This window comes from Cryptomeria japonica, unplaced genomic scaffold, assembly GCF_030272615.1.
Source record: "Cryptomeria japonica unplaced genomic scaffold, Sugi_1.0 HiC_scaffold_43, whole genome shotgun sequence".
Lineage (NCBI taxonomy): Eukaryota > Viridiplantae > Streptophyta > Pinopsida > Cupressales > Cupressaceae > Cryptomeria > Cryptomeria japonica.
In genome coordinates this window covers 519,872-542,500 of record NW_026728865.1, presented here as the reverse complement: position 1 = coordinate 542,500, position 22,629 = coordinate 519,872, and the positions used below count along the sequence as shown (strand labels likewise).

Below are 22,629 nucleotides of genomic sequence, written 5' to 3'. Positions count from 1 at the left end.
GCACGAACAGTCCCACCTCGACCCCGTAAACAAGCTTTTTTGCCTCGAAGAGTTCGTCGGAGACGAAGAAGCAACCTTCAGTGCAAACGTAGCACTCTTTTGTGCAACCGCCCAAACAACGCCCCCTCTACCCTCTGTCGAAACACTCGGCATTGCTGCTCCCTAAGGTGAGCTTCTCCTCATAGGCAATTCCGCTCTTATCCGGTCACGTTTGTGTGCCCGAATTTCGCAAGGCAACCTCCATGGGACATGGAAAAGACTCGAGAAGAGAGCTCGCTCACGGGAGAGAGAAGCCAAGGAGACCACGAGAGTGCTGAGAGTGGGACAGCGCTGAATAGGCGGGAGAAGCCTGCGCGTATAAACGGAGATATATATCCAATTGCAACGAAGGAACGTGCCAAAGATCGAGAACAATGGCAGAAATGCTAGTAACGTGCACTTCGGGACCAACGCATCACCGGAAGACAACCGCCAAACATCGAAAGAGTCGCGATGCTCCGCAACCTACGTGCAAAGCGGTCGCACACCGGGTAAGGGAGTGAGAGCCCCAAACATAGCTGGGCGAGGCGCTCACTCCGCTCTTTAATATCTCGTTAATACCGCCAAGGAAATGGCACAAGCACACACACACAAGCATCCTCGGAAGAGGACAGTTCGAGTGACAGGTCAAATCCAAGAGTTCCGAAGACTACCTCCAGGAACAATCGGGAACAAGACCGATTACAAGTCGTCGAGTCTGTTACTGGGCGAACACGAGATGCGCACAGGAAATCGATCAGCCCTCACAATGGCCCAAGGCCAGAGATCGGACTGCTACGATTTACCCCAACAATCATCGTGCCACTCTTCGCAGAGAGGTGATAGACGCCAACGAGCCCGCGCATAGCAATCGAGGTGTAAAAAGGGCGTTGAAGGCAGGAAGCCTGGACGAAAGAGGCTACGAGGTCACCTCGAAGCGGTCTAAGAATCGGGCGCACTTGGGGCGACTACCAGTGCCAACCCCTTATCCCGCGGTGCGTCCGACACACAGAAATTTCCAAGGCGGCCAAGGAGCCTCCCCGCATAGCAATCGGGGTGTGAGGTTACGGATGCAGCATTGATAGCAATCGAGGTGTGAGGCGAAGGATGCAGAAGTGAGAGCCGAGGGATGTAGCAGAGATAGCAATCGGGGTGTGTGATGCAGAAGAGATAGCAATCGAGGTGTGCGGTGGGAAGGGCCCAGCAGCCAGAATGCATGAAGCGACGGATGAAGCAGTGATGACAACCGGGCTGTGAGGAGAGGAGGGATGCAGCCAAGAAAGCAATCAGGGCTCGAGGCAAGGGATGCATCAAGGATAGCAATCATGTTGTGAGGCGAGATTCCAAAGGCTAAACGTGAGAGGCTGCAGGGTCGACTCAGAGAGGTCTATGCATGTGAGAGGCTGAAAGCAAGGTCGACTCGGAGCGGTCTATGCATCGGGCGCGCTTGGGGCGACTACCAGTGCCAACCCCTTATCCCGCGACGCGTCCGACAAAGAGAACGTTCCAAGGCGGCAGAGGAGGTTACCAGCCGAAGGATGCAGTAGCAATAACAGGTATAGTTCCGCGGCGGCCGAGAAGACTCACCGCATAGGAATCGGGATGCGAGGCGAGGGATGCGGCGGGAAGGCCCCGACGGCTAAACGGAAGAGGCTGCAGGGCCGCCTCGGAATGGTCCAAGCATCGGATGCGATTGGGACGACTACCAGTGCCAACCCCTTATCCCGCGATGCGTCCGATACACAGATAGTTCCAAGGCGGCCGAGGAGCCTCACCGCATATCAATCGGGGTGCGAGGCGAGGGATGGGGCGGGAAGGCCCCAACGGCTAGACGGAAGAGGCTTCAGGGCCACCTCGGAATGGTCCAAGCATCGGACGCGCTTGGGGCGACTGCCAGTGCCAACCCCTTATCCCGCGATGCGTCCGATACACAGATGGTTCCAAGGCGGCCGAGGAGCCTCACCGCATAGCAATCGGGGGTGCGAGGCGAGGGATGGGGCGGGAAGGCCCCAACGGCTAGACGGAAGAGGCTTCAGGGCCGCCTAGGAATGGTCCAAGCATCGGACACGCTTGGGGCGACTACCAGTGACAGCCCCCTATCCCGCGATGCGTCCGATACGAAGATGGTTCCAAGGCGGCCGAGGAGCCTCACCGCATAGCAATCGGGGTGCGAGGTGGGGGATGCGGCGAGATGGCCCCAACGGCTGGACGGAAGAGGCCACAGGGCCGCGTCGGAATAGTCCAAGCATCGGACGCGCTTGGGGCGACTACCAGTGACAACCCCTTATCCCGCGATGCGTCCGATACGAAGATAGTTCCAAGGCGGCCGAGGAGCCTCACCGCATAGCAATCGGGGTGCGAGGTGGGGGATGCGGCGAGATGGCCCCAACGGCTAGACGGAAGAGGCTGCAGGGCCGCCTCGGAATAGTCCAAGCATCGGACGCGCTTGGGGCCACTACCAGTGACAACCCCTTATCCCGCGATGCGTCCGATACGAAGATAGTTCCAAGGCGGCCGAAGAGCCTCACCGCATAGCAATCGGGGTGCGAGGTGGGGGATGCGGCGAGATGGCCCCAACGGCTAGACGGAAGAGGCCACAGGGCCGCCTCGGAATAGTCCAAGCATCGGACGCGCTTGGGGCGACTACCAGTGACAACCCCTTATCCCGCGATGCGTCCGATACGAAGATAGTTCCCAGGCGGCCGAGGAGCCTCACCGCATAGCAATCGGGGTGCGAGGCGAGGGATGCGGCGAGATGGCCCCAAAGGCTAGACGGAAGAGGCTGCAGGGCTGCCTCGGAATAGTCCAAGCATCGGACGCGCTTGGGGCGACTACCACTGCCAACCCCTTATCCCGCGATGCGTCCGATACACAGATAGTTCCGAGGCGGCCGAGGAGGTGGGGGATGCGGCGAGATGGCCCCAACGGCTAGACGGAAGAGGCTGCAGGGCCGCCTCGGAATAGTCCAAGCATCGGACGCGCTTGGGGCGACTACCAGTGACAACCCCTTATCCCGCGATGCGTCCGATACACAGATAGTTCCGAGGCGGCCAAGGAGCCTCACCGCATAGCAATCGTGGTGCGAGGTGGGGGATGCGGCGAGATGGCCCCAACGGCTAGACGGAAGAGGCTGCAGGGCCGCCTCGGAATGGTCCAAGCATCGGATGCGCTTGGGGCGACTACCACTGCCAACCCCTTATCCCGCGATGCGTCCGATACACAGATAGTTCCAAGGCGGCCGAGGAGCCTCACAGCATAGCAATCAGGGTGCGAGGCGAGGGATGCGGCGAGAAAGCCCCAACGGCTAGAGGGAAGAGGCTTCAGGTCCGCCTCGGAATGGTCCAAGCATCGGACGCGCTTGGGGCGACTACCAGTGACAACCCCTTATCCCGCGACGCGTCCGATACACAGATAGTTCCAAGGCGGCCGAGGAGCCTCACCGCATAGCAATCGGGGTGCGAGGCGAGGGATGCGGCGAGAAGGACCCAACGGCTACACGGAAGAGGCTTCGGGGCCGCCTCGGAATGGTCCAAGCATCGGACGCGCTTGGGGCGACTACCAGTGACAACCCCTTATCCCGCGACGCGTCCGATACACAGATAGTTCCAAGGCGGCCGAGGAGCCTCACCGCATAGCAATCGGGGTGCGAGGCGAGGGATGCGGCGAGAAGGACCCAACGGCTACACGGAAGAGGCTTCGGGGCCGCCTCGGAATGGTCCAAGCATCGGACGCGCTTGGGGCGACTACCAGTGACAACCCCTTATCCCGCGACGCGTCCGATACACAGATAGTTCCAAGGCGGCCGAGGAGCCTCACCGCATAGCAATCGGGGTGCGAGGCGAGGGATGCGGCGAGAAGGACCCAACGGCTAGACGGAAGAGGCTTCGGGTCCGCCTCGGAATGGTCCAAGCATCGGACGCGCTTGGGGCGACTACCAGTGACAACCCCTTATCCCGCGACGCGTCCGATACACAGATAGTTCCAAGGCGGCCGAGGAGCCTCACCGCATAGCAATCGGGGTGCGAGGCGAGGGATGCGGCGAGAAGGACCCAACGGCTAGACGGAAGAGGCTTCGGGTCCGCCTCGGAATGGTCCAAGCATCGGACGCGCTTGGGGCGACTACCAGTGACAACCCCTTATCCCGCGACGCGTCCGATACACAGATAGTTCCAAGGCGGCCGAGGAGCCTCACCGCATAGCAATCGGGGTGCGAGGCGAGGGATGCGGCGAGAAGGACCCAACGGCTAGACGGAAGAGGCTTCGGGTCCGCCTCGGAATGGTCCAAGCATCGGACGCGCTTGGGGCGACTACCAGTGACAACCCCTTATCCCGCGACGCGTCCGATACACAGATAGTTCCGAGGCGGCCGAGGAGCCTCACCGCATAGCAATCGGGGTGCGAGGCGAAGGATGCGGCGAGAAGGACCCAACGGCTACACGGAAGAGGCTTCGGGTCCGCCTCGGAATGGTCCAAGCATCGGACGCGCTTGGGGCGACTACCAGTGACAACCCCTTATCCCGCGACGCGTCCGATACACAGATAGTTCCAAGGCGGCCGAGGAGCCTCACCGCATAGCAATCGGGGTGCGAGGCGAGGGATGCGGCGAGAAGGACCCAACGGCTAGACGGAAGAGGCTTCAGGGCCGCCTCGGAATGGTCCAAGCATCGAACGCGCTTGGGGCGACTACCAGTGACAACCCCTTATCCCGCGACGCGTCCGATACACAGATAGTTCCGAGGCGGCCGAGGAGCCTCACCGCATAGCAATCGGGGTGCGAGGCGAGGGATGCGGCGAGAAGGACCCAACGGCTAGACGGAAGAGGCTTCAGGGCCGCCTCGGAATGGTCCAAGCATCGGACGCGCTTGGGGCGACTACCAGTGACAACCCCTTATCCCGCGACGCGTCCGATACACAGATAGTTCCGAGGCGGCCGAGGAGCCTCACCGCATAGCAATCGGGGTGCGAGGCGAGGGATGCGGCGAGAAGGACCCAACGGCTAGACGGAAGAGGCTTCAGGGCCGCCTCGGAATGGTCCAAGCATCGGACGCGCTTGGGGCGACTACCAATGACAACCCCTTATCCCGCGACGCGTCCGATACACAGATAGTTCCGAGGCGGCCGAGGAGCCTCACCGCATAGCAATCGGGGTGCGAGGCGAGGGATGCGGCGAGAAGGACCCAACGGCTAGACGGAAGAGGCTTCAGGGCCGCCTCGGAATGGTCCAAGCATCGGACGCGCTTGGGGCGACTACCAGTGACAACCCCTTATCCCGCGACGCGTCCGATACACAGATAGTTCCGAGGCGGCCGAGGAGCCTCACCGCATAGCAATCGGGGTGCGAGGCGAGGGATGCGGCGAGAAGGACCCAACGGCTAGACGGAAGAGGCTTCAGGGCCGCCTCGGAATGGTCCAAGCATCGGACGCGCTTGGGGCGACTACCGTTGCCAACCCCTTATCCCGCGATGCGTCTGATACACAGATAGTTCCGAGGCGGCCGAGGAGCCTCACCGCATAGCAATCGGGTTGCGAGGCAGATTATTGGGAAGGGAACCCCCTGGGATGCGGCTCAAGCAGTGCCCAAAGGGACTGGAATGCGGAATCACATCGAGAGACCCAAATGCTATACGAGGGCTCAAATCGAATTATCGATTTGGCCACGACATGGACGCATCGGAACGACTACCTTTGCCGAACCACTCGCAATTGCATCCATACCGAAACCAATAGACATTTCCGTTAGAGCCCTCGCATAGCATTCGGGAATCTCGCATGCCCCTCTAAATCGACCAATGCTGGCGCTCAATGAAAATCCGAGCGCTACCACCGTTCGAGCGCCAGCATTGGTCGAGTTAGAGGGGCACGGGGGAGAATGCTCCAGTCAACACCTCCCCTATATAAGTTATTTGTCCGATTCTCGCACAACCGTAGTCTGCCTCGTCGAATCAAACAACGGTCCCAGATTCCGACTTCCGTTCCGTAGAGACCCAAAAGCTAGATGGAGGCTCGCAAGAAAGAGAGTCGGCGCATAGCAATCGGGTTTCTCGAACGTTTAGGGACCGAGCTCACTTGCGGATAGGGCAAAATCCGCCAAGCAACCCAAAAGCTAGACGGGGGCTCGAATCGAATCGCCTAGGCGGCCACAACAACGACGTGTTGGATCGACTACCAGTGCCAAACCATTCAGCAAGACTAGTCTGTGTCGAGGCCGGATAGAGATTCTCAGAGAGCGCCCGCATAGCATTTAGGAGACCTGCCGCGTCCCTCACACTCGACAAATGGTGGTGCACGTTTATAAATCCGAGCGATCCCAACCCTTTCAAGCACCAACATCGGTCGAGATAGAGGGGCACGGAGGGGGCTGCGTGAGACAACACAGTCCCCTATATAAGTTATTTGTCCGATTCTCACACATCCGAAGAATGGTCATCAAATCGGACAACAGCCCAAACTTCCGACTTCCGTCCCAGAAAGCCCAAGAGCTATCTAAAACGTTCATGGCCGGAACTCGATCGCGGCTATACCAGTCCGCCAAGCAACCCAAAAGCTAGACTGGAGCTCTAGTCGAATCACCTCTGTGGCCATTGCAAGGACGTGTTGGAGCGACTACCATTGCCGAACCATTCCGCAGGTCGAGTCCATACCAAGGCCGCATAGAGATTCACGATGAGCTCCTGCATAGCAATCAGGAGACTTGCCGTGTCCATCACAATCGATAAATCCTGGTGCAAGATTTTTGCATCCGAGCGCTCCAACCAGTCGAGCACCAGCATCAATCGACATAAACGGGCACGGGGGGAGGATGCTCGAGAACACTACCTCCCCTATATAAGTTATTTGTCCGATTCTCAAGCAGCCGAAGTCTGGTCATCGAATCGGGTCAAAGACCACAACTTCCGACTTTACCCACAATGCAAGTCATCGAATCGAACATCGGCCCCCGAGTCGGACTCCATGCGTATGTCAGGTCATCGGACCCAAATTCCGCCTTCCTGCGCATGGCGGGCCATCAATATCAACTCGGTCATCGGACCCAAACTCCGCCTTTTTGCGTATGGCACGCCTTCAAATCGGTCATCGGACCCAAATTCCGCCTTCCTGTGCATGGCGGGCCATCAACATCAACTCGGTCATCGGACCCAAATTCCGCCTTTCTGCGCATGGCACGCCATCAACTCGGTCATCGGACCCAAATTCCGCCTTCCTGCGCATGGCAGGTCATCGGACACAAATTCAGACCTCGCCAATATGCCTACGTATCGAATCGGTCATCGGACCCAACTTCCGACTTCATCCATACTGTAGGGTCTTTGAGGTTGGCGCGGTGCGCTCAACCCAGGGAGTCGACCCATCGAAGCATACACCTCCCCTATATAAGCTATTTGTCCGATTCCCACACCTGTGTAGTTTGCACCTCTGACCAGGACATCGACCCCAACTTCCGAACTCGACTGCAACGACGGCACCAGCGCCTTGGTGCGCACCTTGCGACGCACAGTCCCAACATTCGCCTTCCTGCACATGGCAGGTCATCGGACCCAAATTCCGACCTCGCGAGTATGCCTACATATCGAATCGGTCATCGGACCCAACTTCCGACTTCATCCATACCGTAGGGTCTTTGAGGTTGGCGCGGTGCGCTCAACCCGGGGAGTCGACCCAACGAAGCATAAACCTCCCCTATATAAGCTATTTGTCCGATTCCCACACCTGTGTAGTTTGCACCTCCGATCAAGACATCGACCCCAACTTCCGAACTCGCCTCCAACGACCGAACCAGCGCCTTGGTGCGCACCTTGCAACGCACAGTGCCAACATTCGCCTTCCTGCACGTGGCAGGTCATCGGACCCAAATTCCGACCTCGCGAGTATGCCTACATATCGAATCGGTCATCGGACCCAACTTCCGACTTCATCCATACCGTAGGGTCTTTGAGGTTGGCGCGGTGCGCTCAACCCGGGGAGTCGACCCAACGAAGCATACACCTCCCCTATATAAGCTATTTGTCCGATTCCCACACCTGTGTAGCTTGCACCTCCGATCAGGACATCGACCCCAACTTCCGAACTCGACTAAAAAGACCGCACCAGCGCCTTGGTGTGCACCTTGCAACGCACAGTGTCAACATTCGCCTTCCTGCACATGGCAGGTCATCGGACCCAAATTCCGACCTCATGAGCATACCTACTAATCGAATCGGTCATCGGACCCAACTTCCGACTTCATCCATACCGTAGGGTCTTTGAGGTTGGCGCGGTGCGCTCAACCTGGGGAGTCGACCCATCGAAGCATACACCTCCCCTATATAAGCTATTTGTCCGATTCCGACACCTGTGTAGTTTGCACCTCCGCTCAGGACATCGACCCCAACTTCCGAACTCGCCTGCAACGACCGAACCAGCGCCTTGGTGCGCACCAAAAGTGCGCACTTTTGGAGGGCACTTTTGTGCGCTCCAAAGGTGCGCACTTTTGGAGGGCACTTTTCTGCGCTCCAAAGGTGCGCACTTTTGGAGGGCACTTTTTGGAGGGCACTTTTCTGCGCTCCAAAGGTGCGCACTTTTGGAGGGCACTTTTTGGAGGGCACTTTTCTGCGCTCCAAAGGTGCGCACTTTTGGAGGGCACTTTTTGGAGGGCACTTTTCTGCGCTCCAAAGGTGCGCACTTTTGGAGGGCACTTTTTGGAGGGCACTTTTCTGCGCTCCAAAGGTGCGCACTTTTGGAGGGCACTTTTTGGAGGGCACTTTTCTGCGCTCCAAAGGTGCGCACTTTTGGAGGGCACTTTTTGGAGGGCACTTTTCTGCGCTCCAAAGGTGCGCACTTTTGGAGGGCACTTTTTGGAGGGCACTTTTCTGCGCTCCAAAGGTGCGCACTTTTGGAGGGCACTTTTTGGAGGGCACTTTTCTGCGCTCCAAAGGTGCGCACTTTTGGAGGGCACTTTTTGGAGGGCACTTTTCTGCGCTCCAAAGGTGCGCACTTTTGGAGGGCACTTTTGTGCACTCCAAAGGTGCGCACTTTTGGAGGGCACTTTTCCTGTGCTCCAAAGGTGCACACCTAGGTGAGCACCTTCGACCACACCTTGTAGCACACCAAACTCTGACTTTCGACTTCATCCGCAATGCAGGGTCTTTGAGGTTGGCGCAATGCGCACAACCAGGGGAGTCGACCCATCAAACCCAACACCTCCCCTATATAAGCTATTTGTCTGATTCTCATACATGCGTAGCCTGCAGGAGCAATTAGGACATCGACCCCAACTTTCGGCTTCTAAACGAAAACAAGGTCTTTGAGGTTGGTGTAATGCGAACAACTAGGGGAGTCAACCCATCAAACCCAACACCTCCCCTATATAAGCTATTTGTCTGATTCTCATACATGTGTAGTCTACAGGAGCAATTAGGACATCGACCCCAACTTTTGACTTCTTAACGAAAACAAGGTCTTTGAGGTTGACGTAATGCGCACAACCAGGGGAGTCGACCCATCAAACCCAACACCTCCCCTATATAAGCTATTTGTCCGATTCTCATACATGTGTAGCCTGCAGGAGCCATTAGGACATTGACCCCAACTTTTGACTTCTTAACGAAAACAAGGTCTTTGAGGTTGGCGTAATGCGCACAACCAAGGGAGTTGACCCATCAAACCCAACACCTCCCCTATATAAGCTATTTGTCTGATTCTCATACATGTGTAGCCTGCAACAACGATTAGGACATCCACCCCAACTTCTGAATTCGTCTGCGTTGACCGCACCAAAGGTGCACGCCTTGGTGCTCACCAAAATCCGACTTCCGACTTCTTCTGCTATGCGGGGTCTTTGAGGTTGGCGCAGTGCGCACAACCAGGGGAGTCAACCCACCGAATGCAACACCTCCCCTATATAAGCTATTTGTCTGATTCTCATACATGCGTAGACTGCAGCAATGATTAGGACATCCACCCCAACTTTTGACTTCTTAAACAAGACAGGGTCTTTGAAGTTGGTGCAGTGCACACAACCAGGGGAGTCGACCCATCAAACGCAACACCTCCCCTATATAAAGCTATTTGTCCGATTCTCATACGTGTAGTCTGCAGCAGCGATTAGGACATCGACCCCAACTTCCGAATTCGTTTGCATTGACCGCACCAAAGGTGCACGCCTTGGTGTGCACCCTGGAGTGCACTTTGGTGCTCACCTCGGTGCACACTTTGGTGTGCACCTCGGTGTGCACCAAAGGTGCGCACCTTGGAGCGCACCAAAGGTGTACACTTTGGAGCGCACCACATAGGGTCTTTGAGAGGTTGGCGCAGTGCGCACACCAAGGTGGGTGTTGAGGTGCGTGCCGAGGTGGGTGGGTGCTAGGGTGCGCTCCATGGTGGGTGCCAGGGTGGGTGCGTGCTAGGGTGGATTCCAAAGAGGGTCATAGGGTGGGTGCCAAGGTGGGTTGGTGATATAGTGGGTTCAAAGGTGGGTACTAGGGTGGGTTCCAAGGTGGGTCACAAGTTGGGTGCCAGGATGCGTGGGTGTTAGGTTGGGTGCCAAGGTGGGCTCCTGCGTGGGTGGGTGCTAGGGTGGGTTTCAAGGTGGACGCGAGGGCGGGTGCCAAGGTGGGTAACAAGTTGGGTGTTAGGATGGGTGAGTGCTAGAGTGGGTGCCAAGGTGGGTGGGTGCTAAGGTGGATGCCAAGGTGGTTCACAGGGTGGGTGGGTTCTAGGGTGAGTTCCAAGGTGGGTCACAGGTTCAGTGCTAGGGTGGGTGTCAAGGCGGGTGTCGAGGTGCCTGGGTGCTAGGGTGTGGATGCCAATGTGGGTCATAGGGTGGGTACTAGGGTGGGCTGCAATGTGGGTGCCAAGGTGGGTAACATGCTCGGTGGGTTCTAAATTGGGTGCCAGGGTGGGTGTGCACCCACCTTGCCCGAGGTGGGTGCCAAGGTGCCAGTGTGGGTGGGTGCTAAGGTGGATGCCAAGGTGGGTGAGAAGGTGGGTGATAGGTTGAGTGGTAGGATGGGTGGGTGCCAAGATGGGTCACAGGGTGGGTGCAAGGGTGGGTAGGTGCTAGGGTTGGTGTCAGGGTGGGTGGGTGCTAGGTTGGGTTCCAAGGTGGGTGCGAGGGTGAGTGTCAAGGTGGGTCACAGGTTAGGTGCTAGGATGGGTGAGTGCTAGGGTGCAAAGGTGCCAGGGTGGGTGCTAGGATGGGTCGATGCTAGGGTGAGTGGCAAGGTGGGTCCACAAGTGTCAAGGTGGGTGCCGAGGTGGGTGCCAAGTCGGCGACTGCTATGGTGGATGCCAAGGTGGGTCACGGGGTGGGTGCCAAGTTGCTAGGTTGGGTTCCAAGGTGGGTGCCAACGTGGGTGCTAGGGTGCGTGGGTTAAAGGGTGTGTCACAACGTGGGTGCCAGGATGGGTGCGCACCCACACTGGCCAAGACGGGTGCGGGTGCAAGGTTGGGTTCCAAGCCCGGTCACAGGCTGGGTGCTAGGATGGGTGGGTGCCAAGGTGGGCACCAGGGTGGGTGCACCCACCCTGGCCAAGGTGGGTCACGGGGTGGGTCCTAGGGTGGGTAACGGGGTGGGTACTAAGGTGCGTGCCAAGGTGGGTCATAGGGTGGGTGCCAAGGTGGGCACCAGGGTGGGTGTGCACCAACCCTAGCCAGGGTAGGTCACGGGGTGGTTGTCGGGGTGGGCGTCAAGGAGCCAAGGTGGGTGGCAAGTAGCCAAGTTGCGTGCCAAGGTGGGTGTCGGGGTGGGTGCCAAGGATCCAAGGTGGGTGCCAAGGAACCAAGGTGGGTGTCTGGGTGGGTGCCGAGGTGGGAGCCAGGGTGGGTCCCAAGGTGAGTGCAAAGGTGGGTGCCAGGGTCAAGGTGAGTGCCAATGTGGGTTCCAAGGTGCCAGGGTCAGGGTGAGTGCCAATGTGGGTTCAAAGGTGCTAAGTTGGGTGCGAGGTTGGGTGCGAGGGTGGGTGGGTGCCAAGGTGTGCTAGGTGGAAGCCCGGGTGGGTCGGCATCCCATGGGTGTCGAGTTGGGTGCCTGATGGGTGCTTCTTGTCAAGTTTTAGTCGTCGGGACTCATTTCGAGCCTTAGAGGTCGTTTCTTGTCCGGTTGCCCTGTCTTCGACCTGGGAACCCAATTTTGGTCCTCGGGTCCCATTTTTTTTTGTCTCGCATCCCACTTTTGGCCTGTGGCCTTTTCGGGGTCGATTCTCGTTTTGGGCATCAGAGCATGTTTCTTCTCCTAAAACCCAATATTTGTTTATTAAGTCTCGGAACACATTTTTGTTCTCGTGGACCCATCATGGGTCTTGGAACGCATTTGTGGTCCTTGGGTCCCATTTTGCATCCCGAAACTTGTGTTTTGGTGCTTGATCCCTATTTTGGGTGCCCACCTTGCACCAAGTGCGCACCCGGGGCAAACCGAGCGCCTTGGTGCACCGGGGCAAGATCGAGCGTGCACCCGAGGCGCCCCGAACATGCACCAAGGTGCACTCGGCCCACATGTGAGCGCAGGTCGTTGCGCCCGAGGTGGTGTGTGGGCACCGCGTTGCAGACGGGACACTGCACGCACACGACGCCCCCTCCAGGTGCACGCACGTAGGCCGGGCCGGGTGCACACCCGACGCCCTAGCAAGGTGCGCGCACCCGGGCAGGGCTCACACTTGGCGAACGGGGCGCACTTCGCGAGGGAGGGTGTGCACCTCGACGGGGGTGGGTGGCCGGGGTGGATTCGCACGTGGGTCGCGGTTTGCTAAGTACACACTGCGACAAGCTCATAACGGGTGCGATCATACCAGCATTAGTGCACCGGATCCCATCAGAACTCCGCAGTTAAGCGCGCTTGGGCCGGAGTAGTACTGGGATGGGTGACCTCCCGGGAAGTCCCGGTGTTGCACCCTTTTTTAGTTTTTCGCCGGGCGTCGCAATGCTATTTGAATAAACCTTTTGCCCGTTTGCGTTCTCGTCGGGGCCGGGCCGGGCCGGGGTGCGCTGCCCGCACTACCGCGCGCGCGGGGGGCGACACCGAGCGCGCACCCGAGGCACCCCGAGCACACAGGCCACGGTGCAACCCGGGCGTTGTGCGCGCACCCCGGTGCGCCCGAGGTGCTGCGCGCGCACCCAGGTGAAATCGGTGTGCACCTCGGCCAGTGCGCGCTCGGTCGAGTCGCGCACGTTGGCCAAGGTGCACGGTGATGTTTCTTACTCTAAGGTTCCGCACCAGACGCCCGGGACAGGTGAGCGAAGCTGGGCGGGGCCGGGTGCGCGGCCGGGGCAGGTGCACGCAGCTGGAGAGAGCTTTGGAGCACACTTCGGAGCGCACCAATGATGCGCTCCATTCAAAAGTTTCCTGAAAAGGCAAAAAAAGTTGAGATTATAGAATTTCCCACTTGAGAGATTGTAAAAAAAAAAAATTTAAAATGAAGGAAACGCGGGTGCCAAGGTGTGCGCAGCCCAGCCAAGGTGTGCGCACCAAGGCGCCCACCCTGGCGAAGGTGCACGCAAGGTGCGCACCCGAGGCAAACCGGACAATTAACCCAACTTTCGACTTCGCGCGCACCTTGGAGCGCACTTCGGAGCGCTCCTTGGTGCGCACCAATCTTGGGCACCTCGGAGTGCACCATGGCGCCCACCAAGGTGCGCACCCGGGGCAAACCGAGCTCCGACTTCGTGCGCACCTTGGAGCGCACGAAAGGTGCGCACCATGGCGCCCACCAAGGTGCGCAGCCCAGCCAAGGCGTGCGCATCAAGGTGCGCACCCTGGCGAAGGTGCGCACCCGGGGCAAACCGAGCTCCGACTTCGTGCGCACCTTGGAGCGCACAAAAGGTGCGCAACCCAGCCAAGGTGTGCGCACCCCGGTCAAACCGAGCTCCGAATCGTGCGCACCAGAGGTGCACGCCATCGTGCGCACCTTGGAGCACACTTCGGAGCCCTCCTTGGTGCGCGCCGATGTTGCGCACCTCGGAGCGCACCCGGGGAAAACAATGCAATTAACCCGACTTTCGACTTCGTGGGCACCTCGGAGCGCTCTCGGGTTCGCACCTCGGAGCACACCGAGGTGCGCACCTTTGATGCGCTGCCTTCACCAATTTCCAGAAAAGGCAAGAAAACATTGAGAAGGTGTGCGCACCGAGGTGCCCACCCTGGCGAAGGTGCACGCGAGGTGCGCACCCGGGGCAAACCGGGCTCCGACTTCGTGCACGCCGCACCTTGGAGCACACTTCGGAGCGCTCCTTGGTGCGCACCAGGGCGCGCAACCCAGCCGAGGTGCCCACCCCGGCGAAGGTGCACGCGAGGTGCGCACCCGGGGCAAACCGGGCTCCGACTTCGTGCACGCCATGGTGCCCACCGCGGCGAAGGTGCACGCGAGGTGCGCACCCGGGGCAAACCGGGCTCCGACTTCGTGCACGCCGCACCTTGGAGCACACTTCGGAGCGCTCCTTGGTGCGCACCATGGTGCCCACCAGGGCGCGCAACCCCGCCGAAGGTGCACGCGAGGTGCGCACCCGGGGCAAACCGGGCTCCGACTTCGTGCACGCCGCACCTTGGAGCACACTTCGGAGCGCTCCTTGGTGCGCACCATGGTGCCCACCAGGGCGCGCAACCCCGCCGAAGGTGCACGCGAGGTGCGCACCCGGGGCAAACCGGGCTCCGACTTCGTGCACGCCATGGTGCGCACCGCGGCGAAGGTGCGCACCCGGGGCAAACCGGGCTCCGACTTCGTGCACGCCGCACCTTGGAGCACACTTCGGAGCGCTCCTTGGTGCGCACCAGGGCGCGCAACCCAGCCGAGGTGCCCACCCCGGCGAAGGTGCACGCGAGGTGCGTACCCGGGGCAAACCGGGCTCCGACTTCGTGCACGCCGCACCTTGGAGCACACTTCGGAGCGCTCCTTGGTGCGCACCATGGTGCCCACCAGGCCGCGCAACCCAGCCAAGGTGTGCGCACCAAGGTGCACGCGAGGTGCGCACCCGGGGCAAACCGGGGTCCGACTTCGTGCACGCCGCACCTTGGAGCACACATCGGGGCGCTCCCGGGTTCGCACCGGCGTTGCGCACCGTGGTGGGCACCTCGGAGCACACCAAGGTGGGCAGCGAGGTGCGCACCTTTGATGCGATGCCTTCACTAATTTCCATAAAAGGCAAAAAAAAAACGAGATTTTAAAATTTCCGTTTTGAAAGATAGTGAGAAAAAGGGAATGCTGGTGCCATCTTGAGCCCGCCCTGGTGCGCAGCCCAGCCAAGGTGTGCGCACCAAGGTGCCCACCCTGGCGAAGGTGCGCGCCCGGGCAATTAACCCAACTTCCAACTTCGCGCGCGCCAGGGTGGGAGCGCACCCAACAACCGGGCCTGGGAAGAGCCAATGCGAGAAACCCCACCAAACGCTCTGACAAAAAAAGAGGGGGCGCTCCAGTAACCCCGCTTCGGAGCGCACCCTGGGCAAACCCAGCCAAGGTGCCCACCCCGGCCAAGGTGCAGGCGAGGTGCGCACCCGGGGCAAACCGGGCTCCGACAACGTGCACGCCGCACCTTGGAGCACACTTCGTAGCGCTCCCGGGTGCGCACCTCAGAGCACACCAAGGTGGGCAGCGAGGTGCGCACCTTTGATGCGCTGCCTTCACTAATTTCCAGAAAAGGCAAAAAAAAAAGGAGATTTTAAAATTTCCGTTTTGAAAGATAGTGAAAAAAACGGAACGCGCGTGCCATCTTGAGCCCGCCCTGGTGCGCAGCCCAGGTAAGGTGCCCACCCTGGCAAAGGTGCGCACCCGGGCAATTAACCCTACTTCCGACTTCGTGCGCGCCAGGGTGGCAACCGGGCCTCGGAAGAGCCAATGCGAGAAACCCCACCAAACGCTCCGACAAAAAAAGAGGCGGCGCTCCAATAACCCCGCTTCGGAGCGCAGCCGGGGCAAACCCAGCCAAGGTGCCCACCCCGACGAAGGTGCACGCGAGGTGCGCACCCGGGGCAAACCGGGCTCCGACAACGTGCACGCAGCACCTTGGAGCACACTTCGAAGCACTCCCGGGTGCCCACCGGCGTTGCGCACCGTGGTGGGCAGCGAGGTGCGCACCTTTGATGCGCTGCCTTCACTAATTTCCAGAAAAAGGCAAAAAAAAATGAGATTTTAAAATTTCCGTTTTGAAAGATAGTGAAAAAAAAGGAACGCGGGTGCCATCTTGAGCCCGCCCTGGTGCGCAGCCCAGGCAAGGCATGCGCACCAAGGTGCCCACCCGAGGTGCACACCCGGGGCAAACCGGGCTCCGACTTCGTGCAGGCCGCACCTTGGAGCACACTTCGGAGCGCTCCTTGGTGCGCACCATGGTGCCCACCAGGGCGCGCAACCCAGCCAAGGTCTGCACACCAAGGTGCCCACCCCGGCGAAGGTGCACGCGAGGTGCGCACCCGGGGCAAACCGGGCTCCGACTTCGTGCACGCCATGGTGCCCACCGCGGCGAAGGTGCACGCGAGGTGCGCACCCGGGGCAAACCGGGCTCCGACTTCGTGCACGCCGCACCTTGGAGCACACTTCGGAGCGCTCCTTGGTGCGCACCATGGTGCCCACCAGGGCGCGCAACCCAGCCAAGGTGTGCGCACCAAGGTGCACGCGAGGTGCGCACCCGGGGCAAACCGGGGTCCGACTTCGTGCACGCCGCACCTTGGAGCACACATCGGAGCGCTCCCAGGTTCGCACCAGCGTTGCGCACCTTTGATGCGCTGCCTTCACTAATTTCCAGAAAAGGCAAAAAAAAACGATATTTTAAAATTTCCGTTCTGAAAGATAGTGAAAAAAACGGAACGCGGGTGCCATCTTGAGCCCTTCCTGGTGCGCAGCCCAGGCAAGTTGTGCGCACCAAGGTGCCCACCCTGGCGGAGGTGCGCGCCCGGGGCAAACCGGGCTCCGACTTCGTGCACTGCATGGTGCCCACCAAGGCGCGCAACCCAGCCAAGGTGCCCACCGCAGCGAAGGTGCACGCGAGGTGCACACCCGGGGCAAACCGGGCTCCGACTTCGTGCACGCCGCACCTTGGAGCACACTTCAGAGCGCTCCTTGGTGCGCACCAGGGCGCGCAACCCAGCCGAGGTGCCCACCCCGGCGAAGGTGCACGCGAGGTGCGCACCCGGGGCAAACCGGGCTCCGACTTCGTGCACGCCATGGTGCCCACCGCGGCGAAGGTGCGCACCCGGGGCAAACCGGGCTCCGACTTCGTGCACGCCGCACCTTGGAGCACACTTCGGAGCGCTCCTTGCTGCGCACCATGGTGCCCACCAGGCCGCGCAACCCAGCCAAGGTGTGCGCACCAAGGTGCACGCGAGGTGCGCACCCGGGGCAAACCGGGGTCCGACTTCGTGCACGCCGCACCTTGGAGCACACATCGGGGCGCTCCCGGGTTCGCACCGGCGTTGCGCACCGTGGTGGGCACCTCGGAGCACACCAAGGTGGGCAGCGAGGTGCGCACCTTTGATGCGATGCCTTCACTAATTTCCATAAAAGGCAAAAAAAAAACGAGATTTTAAAATTTCCGTTTTGAAAGATAGTGAGAAAAAGGGAATGCTGGTGCCATCTTGAGCCCGCCCTGGTGCGCAGCCCAGCCAAGGTTTGCGCACCAAGGTGCCCACCCTGGCGAAGGTGCGCGCCCGGGCAATTAACCCAACTTCCAACTTCGCGCGCGCCAGGGTGGGAGCGCACCCAACAACCGGGCCTGGGAAGAGCCAATGCGAGAAACCCCACCAAACTCTCTGACAAAAAAAGAGGGGGCGCTCCAGTAACCCCGCTTCGGAGCGCACCCTGGGCAAACCCAGCCAAGGTGCCCACCCCGGCCAAGGTGCAGGCGAGGTGCGCACCCGGGGCAAACCGGGCTCCGACAACGTGCACGCCGCACCTTGGAGCACACTTCGTAGCGCTCCCGGGTGCGCACCTCAGAGCACACCAAGGTGGGCAGCGAGGTGCGCACCTTTGATGCGCTGCCTTCACTAATTTCCAGAAAAGGCAAAAAAAAAAGGAGATTTTAAAATTTCCGTTTTGAAAGATAGTGAAAAAAACGGAACGCGCGTGCCATCTTGAGCCCGCCCTGGTGCGCAGCCCAGGTAAGGTGCCACCCTGGCAAAGGTGCGCACCCGGGCAATTAACCCTACTTCCGACTTCGTGCGCGCCAGGGTGGCAACCGGGCCTCGGAAGAGCCAATGCGAGAAACCCCACCAAACGCTCCGACAAAAAAAGAGGCGGCGCTCCAATAACCCCGCTTCGGAGCGCAGCCGGGGCAAACCAAGCCAAGGTGCCCACCCCGACGAAGGTGCACGCGAGGTGCGCACCCGGGGCAAACCGGGCTCCGACAACGTGCACGCAACACCTTGGAGCACACTTCGAAGCACTCCCGGGTGCCCACCGGCGTTGCGCACCGTGGTGGGCAGCGAGGTGCGCACCTTTGATGCGCTGCCTTCACTAATTTCCAGAAAAAGGCAAAAAAAAATGAGATTTTAAAATTTCCGTTTTGAAAGATAGTGAAAAAAAAGGAACGCGGGTGCCATCTTGAGCCCGCCCTGGTGCGCAGCCCAGGCAAGGCATGCGCACCAAGGTGCCCACCCGAGGTGCACACCCGGGGCAAACCGGGCTCCGACTTCGTGCAGGCCGCACCTTGGAGCACACTTCGGAGCGCTCCTTGGTGCGCACCATGGTGCCCACCAGGGCGCACCCGGGGCAAACCGGGCTCCGACTTTGTGCACGCCGCACCTTGGAGCACACATCGGAGCGCTCCCAGGTTCGCACCAGCGTTGCGCACCTTTGATGCGCTGCCTTCACTAATTTCCAGAAAAGGCAAAAAAAAACGATATTTTAAAATTTCCGTTCTGAAAGATAGTGAAAAAAACGGAACGCGGGTGCCATCTTGAGCCCTTCCTGGTGCGCAGCCCAGGCAAGTTGTGCGCACCAAGGTGCCCACCCTGGCGGAGGTGCGCGCCCGGGGCAAACCGGGCTCCGACTTCGTGCACTGCATGGTGCCCACCAAGGCGCGCAACCCAGCCAAGGTGCCCACCGCAGCGAAGGTGCACGCGAGGTGCGCACCCGAGGTGCACACCCGGGGCAAACCGGGCTCCGACTTCGTGCACGCCGCACCTTGGAGCACACTTCAGAGCGCTCCTTGGTACGCACCAGGGCGCGCAACCCAGCCAAGGTGCTCACCCCGGCGAAGGTGCACGCGAGGTGCGCACCCGGGGCAAACCGGGCTCGGACTTCGTGCACGCCGCACCTTGGAGCACACATCGGAGCGCTCCCAGGTTCGCACCAGCATTGCGCACCTTTGATGCGCTGCCTTCACTAATTTCCAGAAAAGGCAAAAAAAAGAAAAAAATGAGATTTTAAAATTTCCGTTTTGAAAGATAGTGAAAAAAACGGAACGCGGGTGCCATCTTGAGCCCGCCCTGGTGTGCAGCCCAGGCAAGTTGTGCGCACCAAGGCACCCACCCTGGCCAAGGTGGGTCACGGGGTGGGTCCTAGGGTGGGTAACGGGGTGGGTACTAAGGTGCGTGCCAAGGTGGGTCATAGGGTGGGTGCCAAGGTGGGCACCAGGGTGGGTGTGCACCAACCCTAGCCAGGGTAGGTCACGGGGTGGTTGTCGGGGTGGGCGTCAAGGAGCCAAGGTGGGTGGCAAGTAGCCAAGTTGCGTGCCAAGGTGGGTGTCGGGGTGGGTGCCAAGGATCCAAGGTGGGTGCCAAGGAACCAAGGTGGGTGTCTGGGTGGGTGCCGAGGTGGGAGCCAGGGTGGGTCCCAAGGTGAGTGCAAAGGTGGGTGCCAGGGTCAAGGTGAGTGCCAATGTGGGTTCCAAGGTGCCAGGGTCAGGGTGAGTGCCAATGTGGGTTCAAAGGTGCTAAGTTGGGTGCGAGGTTGGGTGCGAGGGTGGGTGGGTGCCAAGGTGTGCTAGGTGGAAGCCCGGGTGGGTCGGCATCCCATGGGTGTCGAGTTGGGTGCCTGATGGGTGCTTCTTGTCAAGTTTTAGTCGTCGGGACTCATTTCGAGCCTTAGAGGTCGTTTCTTGTCCGGTTGCCCTGTCTTCGACCTGGGAACCCAATTTTGGTCCTCGGGTCCCATTTTTTTTTGTCTCGCATCCCACTTTTGGCCTGTGGCCTTTTCGGGGTCGATTCTCGTTTTGGGCATCAGAGCATGTTTCTTCTCCTAAAACCCAATATTTGTTTATTAAGTCTCGGAACACATTTTTGTTCTCGTGGACCCATCATGGGTCTTGGAACGCATTTGTGGTCCTTGGGTCCCATTTTGCATCCCGAAACTTGTGTTTTGGTGCTTGATCCCTATTTTGGGTGCCCACCTTGCACCAAGTGCGCACCCGGGGCAAACCGAGCGCCTTGGTGCACCGGGGCAAGATCGAGCGTGCACCCGAGGCGCCCCGAACATGCACCAAGGTGCACTCGGCCCACATGTGAGCGCAGGTCGTTGCGCCCGAGGTGGTGTGTGGGCACCGCGTTGCAGACGGGACACTGCACGCACACGACGCCCCCTCCAGGTGCACGCACGTAGGCCGGGCCGGGTGCACACCCGACGCCCTAGCAAGGTGCGCGCACCCGGGCAGGGCTCACACTTGGCGAACGGGGCGCACTTCGCGAGGGAGGGTGTGCACCTCGACGGGGGTGGGTGGCCGGGGTGGATTCGCACGTGGGTCGCGGTTTGCTAAGTACACACTGCGACAAGCTCATAACGGGTGCGATCATACCAGCGTTAGTGCACCGGATCCCATCAGAACTCCGCAGTTAAGCGCGCTTGGGCCGGAGTAGTACTGGGATGGGTGACCTCCCGGGAAGTCCCGGTGTTGCACCCTTTTTTAGTTTTTCGCCGGGCATCGCAATGCTATTTGAATAAACCTTTTGCCCGTTTGCGTTCTCGTCGGGGCCGGGCCGGGCCGGGGTGCGCTGCCCGCACTACCGCGCGCGCGGGGGCGACACCGAGCGCGCACCCGAGGCGCCCCGAGCACACAGGCCACGGTGCAACCCGGGCGTTGTGCGCGCACCCCGGTGCGCCCGAGGTGCTGCGCGCGCACCCAGGTGAAATCGGTGTGCACCTCGGCCAGTGCGCGCTCGGTCGAGTCGCGCACGTTGGCCAAGGTGCACGGTGATGTTTCTTACTCTAAGGTTCCGCACCAGACGCCCGGGACAGGTGAGCGAAGCTGGGCGGGGCCGGGTGCGCGGCCGGGGCAGGTGCACGCAGCTGGAGAGAGCTTTGGAGCACACTTCGGAGCGCACCAATGATGCGCTCCATTCAAAAGTTTCCTGAAAAGGCAAAAAAAGTTGAGATTATAGAATTTCCCACTTGAGAGATTGTAAAAAAAAAAAATTTAAAATGAAGGAAACGCGGGTGCCAAGGTGTGCGCAGCCCAGCCAAGGTGTGCGCACCAAGGCGCCCACCCTGGCGAAGGTGCACGCAAGGTGCGCACCCGAGGCAAACCGGACAATTAACCCAACTTTCGACTTCGCGCGCACCTTGGAGCGCACTTCGGAGCGCTCCTTGGTGCGCACCAATCTTGGGCACCTCGGAGTGCACCATGGCGCCCACCAAGGTGCGCACCCGGGGCAAACCGAGCTCCGACTTCGTGCGCACCTTGGAGCGCACGAAAGGTGCGCACCATGGCGCCCACCAAGGTGCGCAGCCCAGCCAAGGCGTGCGCATCAAGGTGCGCACCCTGGCGAAGGTGCGCACCCGGGGCAAACCGAGCTCCGACTTCGTGCGCACCTTGGAGCGCACAAAAGGTGCGCAACCCAGCCAAGGTGTGCGCACCCCGGTCAAACCGAGCTCCGAATCGTGCGCACCAGAGGTGCACGCCATCGTGCGCACCTTGGAGCACACTTCGGAGCCCTCCTTGGTGCGCGTCGATGTTGCGCACCTCGGAGCGCACCCGGGGAAAACAATGCAATTAACCCGACTTTCGACTTCGTGGGCACCTCGGAGCGCTCTCGGGTTCGCACCTCGGAGCACACCGAGGTGCGCACCTTTGATGCGCTGCCTTCACCAATTTCCAGAAAAGGCAAGAAAACATTGAGAAGGTGTGCGCACCGAGGTGCCCACCCTGGCGAAGGTGCACGCGAGGTGCGCACCCGGGGCAAACCGGGCTCCGACTTCGTGCACGCCGCACCTTGGAGCACACTTCGGAGCGCTCCTTGGTGCGCACCAGGGCGCGCAACCCAGCCGAGGTGCCCACCCCGGCGAAGGTGCACGCGAGGTGCGCACCCGGGGCAAACCGGGCTCCGACTTCGTGCACGCCATGGTGCCCACCGCGGCGAAGGTGCACGCGAGGTGCGCACCCGGGGCAAACCGGGCTCCGACTTCGTGCACGCCGCACCTTGGAGCACACTTCGGAGCGCTCCTTGGTGCGCACCATGGTGCCCACCAGGGCGCGCAACCCCGCCGAAGGTGCACGCGAGGTGCGCACCCGGGGCAAACCGGGCTCCGACTTCGTGCACGCCGCACCTTGGAGCACACTTCGGAGCGCTCCTTGGTGCGCACCATGGTGCCCACCAGGGCGCGCAACCCCGCCGAAGGTGCACGCGAGGTGCGCACCCGGGGCAAACCGGGCTCCGACTTCGTGCACGCCATGGTGCGCACCGCGGCGAAGGTGCGCACCCGGGGCAAACCGGGCTCTGACTTC

At 60.4% G+C, this 22,629-nt stretch overlaps 2 non-coding genes across 2 annotated transcripts; both read left to right on the top strand.

Annotated features, from left to right (window-relative positions):
- Window positions 1-12,765: 12,765 nt before the first annotated feature.
- LOC131862504 (5S ribosomal RNA) lies at window positions 12,766-12,884 on the top strand. Its single transcript, XR_009361517.1, has one exon. It is a non-coding gene; the product is annotated as a 5S ribosomal RNA (ribosomal RNA).
- A 7,805-nt stretch (window positions 12,885-20,689) lies between these two features.
- LOC131862480 (5S ribosomal RNA) lies at window positions 20,690-20,808 on the top strand. Its single transcript, XR_009361494.1, has one exon. It is a non-coding gene; the product is annotated as a 5S ribosomal RNA (ribosomal RNA).
- Window positions 20,809-22,629: the final 1,821 nt, after the last annotated feature.